Raw genomic sequence first — 5,465 nt, 5'->3', positions numbered from 1 at the left:
ACCATAAATTAAACTAAATTATGGTAATTATGACCTTATTTCCATAATCAATGAGACAAATCTCCCCAAAATAAAGTCTACAGTCATATTTCATGGAGATATGAGATCACTGAATTCTTGTCTCAACTGCATGTAACCTGAGCTCAATTGCATGTACAATGACATGTTCAAATATTTGTACCTTGCTTGTGCACACTACTGTAGCAATAGATTTTGCGGGGTCATAGCTTCTCATTTTTAGGAATAATTACACTAATACTGTGTTCTGCTACATGTGTACCATCAAGGTCAAATACATTTTCTTGTATAGCTGGAAGACAAAGTAGAATGTTTGTTGTGCCCTAACATCGAACGCTTTTTCACATGCTAGAACTCAAGGTCCACTATTGCTAGTTGTAAGGGAGTGGTCAGGTTTTCATGAATGAATTTTGAAAACATTTGTGTAGAGAAGGTACTTGGGGAAATGCATCCATATTGTTTATGAGCTGTCCTCCCTCCACGTTACAAGCGGCAAACTCTGTGAGACGTTTTCGTGAATGTACCCTTGTGAATGGCTGATGCCAGACAGTGTGTCCTGACTTCGCACGCTTTTGTAGTTTTGCTGTCTTCAGATGAATTTAAGTGAGCAGGAGTAAGAACCGAATATTATGATATTTCAGCTTTCCTTTGATGGTAAAATTCGCGATTGTGTGTACTTCTCTTCTCACGTGAGGAGGGTTGCATTGAACGCAATCAGTCAGTGTTTCCACTGAAAACCCGGGTTATGCAATCAATTTGGCCCCATAGGAATCATGCAGACGACAGTGGTGTTGACTTTGTTTTTCTCGGGTCTGTTTTTTTAAAAAACAAACACTCAGAGACCGAAATTTCTGCTGTTTTGTAAAGCTTTATGTTCAGTGTATGTAGCAGTTGTGTGACTGCTTGGCAAAGGTAGTATTTTTCGGGGCAGGAGCCGCCGCTACCAAGGGACTCTCTTTTCAGCGCCATCATCATTGGCAAAATTCTGTTTTTCGACAAAACGTTTGAATCCTGTGACTAGTCTAGGGTACTAAAGACTAAGCTAGCAATAAGTATTTTTAAAAATAAAGACGACAGTTTTGGGCCTCAAACACTGGGAGTTTATTTACACAAGAAAAAGGTTCTCCCATACACGTTCACACAAGTCACTATTTCTACACATGTACACCTAACTGTAAGGCTAAGTTATCTACACATAATTTTACTTTCAGAACAAAGGTATCACCTATAAGGTACTTTACTACACATTGGTTCAAGCGATTAACATGATAAGACATTTCATGAATACTTGAGAGCGAAAAGTGGAGAGCGAAAATTACAGACAAGAAGTCGGGTGGGTGGGATAAGGGTAATTTCGAGAAGCGGCAGCCGGCCGGCTAGGCGGAGTGTGGTCTGTGCCACGCGATCCCCGGCACGACATTAAGGCTGAACCAGGGACCGGAGTTAATTAAAACTGATTGTTATCGTACAGTTGTAGGAAGTACCCTGCTGTGTTTCCCTGAGTCAGGGAAAAAATCGGTTTCTGAGAAGTGAGGTCAAGAGTTCTTCAAAACTTAAATGAACTTATGGTCCATTTTCACTTTGAATCCTGTGACTAGTCTAGGGTACTAAAGACTAAGCTAGCAATAAGTATTTTTAAAAATAAAGACGACAGTTTTGGGCCTCAAACACTGGGAGTTTATTTACACAAGAAAAAGGTTCTCCCAAAGCCCAAAACTGCTTATTAAACTAAGTTAGAGGTAGGTAGTGATAGTAAATACAAGTAGAGTAGCCATCTAGAATAAAGTACGTAGTTTCTCGCCTATGGTATTCATAACAGTGAGACGGCCTTGCAAGTTGATAGCTAGGTAATACAAATACAGAGTCGGACTTCCAATCTCCCATGATCTTAATGAGGTCAAGCGGAACACCGCATTCTAGCAGGTAAGAGGCGCCACCTCTGCGGAAAGAATGGCCAGCAAAGGCCGACGGGTCAACCCCTAGCGCGGTGAGACTGGAGCGGAGTTTTTTCAGAAAGCCAGGATAGGTGAGCGGGAGCAGAGAGCCAGAGCGATCTTGGTAAAGAAAGGCAGACTGGTGGGGCAAGGCTCCCGGTGTCTTTTGGAATGCCAGGGCCAGAGCGGCGCATGGGCAAAGAGGGGAGCCAGCGAGAGTGGGAAGGGGAATTTCACGGGTCCTCTCGCCAAATTGGATGGTTTTTGAAAACCTGCATGTGACGGTGAGACCCCAGACAGCACGTTTGAGGTCGCCGCGACAGAGGTGTTTAGAGGGCGAAAAGGCGTGTTTGGACGACGGAACCAAATTGGCTTTTCGAAAAAGGCAAAAGAACGCAATCAGGCACGCTGCCCAAAAGGTGGCGTCGACACTTATTGATAAATCTAAGGTCGACAAGACTCCTAGTAGAATGAGGGGAGTGATTGGTAGCTTTCGGCGGGGGGTGTCGCTCTTAAAGCGCCTAATTCCTTTCAGAACCGTGTGCAATTGCCAATTTTGGATAGTAGGATTAGGCAGACCAAATTCTTTATGTAGCAGGGAAACAATGTTCAGATACTGCCTGACGCTCGTGTAGGTTAGCGAGCGGGCTAGGAATGCTGCATAGCGACAGACAGTCTCCGTGGTAGCCGGCACTGGGGGATAGCCCATGAAGAGACAGAATTGTAGGTACGCCCGGAGGTGGGTACCGTAGGTTGATTTGGTGCTGTCTGCGAAGGTGGAGGCTCGGAATGCACTGATTTCGGCATCCAAGGTCCGTTCCAACGCGGCGGCCACGCTGGGGGGCGGCGATACGTCACGCCCTGCGGAGAGAGAGGGCGAGAGGTCATGGGGGGTCCAGAAGAGGACATAGGCCGAGGATCAAGAGAGAAGAAGGGCGCTGTTTTGTCCGCCCAAGCAGAAAAGAGGTTTTGGAACCGGCGGAGGTGGGCCGGGTCATGCAAGCGCGAGATGGAATCAGCAATGGTGTTTAGGCAGCCTTTGACATAACGGGCGGTGACGCGGAAGTTGTAGGCTGCAGAAAGCCAAAACAAATGACGTAATTCTGGCATGAGATTAGAACAGCGTGTGGTGCCCTTATTGATAAAGGCCTGAGCTGCTATGTTGTCTGTATGAATGATGACATGACGGTTTGCCCACAGAGGGGCCCAGCGTTTGGCGGCATAACAAATTGCCAGGGTTTCTTTCTGATTAATATGCAAGTCGGAGTAAGCAGGGAGGTCTGAGGACCAGTTGACATACATCCAGTCCCCGTTGAAGAACGCCCCGCCCCCGACTTGACAGGCATCTGTCATCACGTCCACAATAGGAATGTCATCCAAAAAGAAACGCTTGCCATTGAAAGAGGTCATGAACTGAATCCACCACAAAATGTCCAATTTGAAGTTAGACGAGAGCTTGGCCTTGTGGTGCGGCCGCTTTAGTTTGTTGAGGGTGTCAAGAATTCTACGCAGGAATGTTCTCCCGCCGTAGACAACCCTACACGCCCAATTTAGCTTCCCAGCGAGATGCTGCAGTTGTCGCTTAGTAGCACGAGGTTTATGCCAGAACTCGGCTAGTAGGGAACGGAGTTCGGGAAGCTTTGCCGCTGGGAGCGACACAGTTTTGTCGTTACTGTTAATCTGAACTCCCAGGAATATTATGCATTGTGCAGGCGGAACAAGCTTATGCTGAGAAATTTGAAAGCCAAGTTCCTGCAGGAGCTCCATGAGCATTAAATATGCCTGAAGACACTCGCCATATGTCTTCCCAATAATGAGGAAATCGTCCAGATACACAATAATCATATCAAATCCGCGACGCTTCATCATGCGCCGCACAGATTGGGTAATGCGATGAAAAATGCCCGGACTACTTTTAGCGCCAAAAGGAAATTTAGTGTCATACATGTAGGTAGGGTGGGCGTGACCGTCAAAGTGCCACTTACAGCCTAGGTTTTTGTAGCAGGAGGGGTGAACATGGACAGAGCGATAGGCGGATTTTAAGTCAATTTTTGCCATATAGTAGCCAGGTTTGATAAGGCGAAGAGCGTCATCAATCGTTTGAAACTTCACTTTGTCTATTTCGATGTAATCATTGACCGCTACCCCCTCCGGTTTGCTACAGTCGTGGATTAAACGAAGTTCGTCCGAATCTGGTTTAGGCACAGCCCCGAAAGCGCTGACAATGTGAGGTTTCGTCTCAGTGACAACGTAGTTACCAGAGTGAATTTCCTGTAGAATCTGCTGTTCAATTTTTTGTCTTCTGTCCGCGCTCGTGACAGATTGATAGTTTGCCACCTCAACGGGCGGTATGTCATTTATATCTGGAATGAGTCGAAAACCATTTTGAATGCCCTCGAGAAGGAAGTGTTTGTCCGGGTCATTATGAAGTTCCCGAGCCCATACTTTATAATCAAGGGGTCGGGAGCCGTGCATAGAATGACTACTAGTATTTTGCACTAGTCAGTTTGAAGCCGAAGGACTAGTTGGCACGTGCCGGCTCTGCGGGTGGCTTTGGCCGCAATTTGGCACCCAGCAGACGTGTTCAAACCGGCAGGGAGAGTGGGGACATCCGGCGCTAGCAAAGTTGAATTTGCGACAAATGGGCTTGCCGGTTGTGGCCAGAGGCGCCTGGGCCTTGGTAGGTTTGAGAGGAGAGGTAGTAGCGGGTGGAGTGGAACGGGACAGGGGATCCAGATGTTTGGTCATAAGATGCTGGGAATCCGCACCCCACCGAAAGTTGTAATTGGCTTGCAGGGTGCGATACTCCCTGTCAAACTCTAGCACAGACACCCAGACATAGCGCTGACTGAGCTCCAGAATCTTAACCGTGTAGGCCATGTAGTCGTGCAAGGCAGAAGAAGACAATTTGGCGGTGGACAGCAATTTATACATGATCTTCGTGTTGGCAATGGCCCACTGGCTCACCGTCACGCTTTTTAGTGCGGGTTTCTTTCCCCCCATCGAGATAAGCAGTTTAGTCCCCCCCGAAGTTGTGGCGACCTGTTCTTGTTTAACTAAAGAACTGGGAGAAAGGAAGTCGACTATTTGTAAGGCCGTCTCACCTGTGTTTGTCGCCAAGTACACCAGCGGGTCCTGGTCCAGACGCAGCAAGGGTGAAGAGGCGTGTGGCGGTGTGGACGCTGCGACGGCCGTCCCCGGGAGGGTGGCTGCGGTGGGGCGCGACAGCAGATCGTCTAAGGCCAGGGAAGAGGACGACAGCTCCTGCATGGCCGCCTGAATGTGTGGATTCCGTCGCAGTTCTTGTAAGTTGGTAGGGGTCGGGATGCCGGCTGCTGGTGGTACTCCGGTCGAAAATGTTCCAGGGGGAAGCGGTCCGAGAGTCCCGCCAGCCAGCGGTGGAAGGCCCGGTTGTGCTGGAGTTCCGCCGGTGGTTAGCGGCAGTGTTGGCGTTCCTCCGAGCGACGGAGAACCGGTGGTACTGGTGGTAAGCGGCAGAGTCGGAGTTCCGCC

General features: G+C 48.3%; 2 protein-coding genes across 4 annotated transcripts in view; one reads left to right on the top strand and one right to left on the bottom strand.

The window, feature by feature from the left end:
- Positions 1-5,465, top strand: part of LOC109480786 (protein EFR3 homolog B-like) — a 76,575-nt gene that overhangs the window by 54,444 nt on the left and 16,666 nt on the right. The window lies entirely within an intron of this gene.
- LOC109480787 (macrophage mannose receptor 1-like) overlaps positions 1-5,465 on the bottom strand; it is an 18,728-nt gene that overhangs the window by 8,583 nt on the left and 4,680 nt on the right. The window lies entirely within an intron of this gene.

Source organism: Branchiostoma belcheri, unplaced genomic scaffold (genome assembly GCF_001625305.1).
Source record: "Branchiostoma belcheri isolate BF01 breed outbred unplaced genomic scaffold, Haploidv18h27 scaffold52, whole genome shotgun sequence".
NCBI lineage: Eukaryota > Metazoa > Chordata > Leptocardii > Amphioxiformes > Branchiostomatidae > Branchiostoma > Branchiostoma belcheri.
This window is presented reverse-complemented; position numbering and strand designations above follow the sequence as displayed.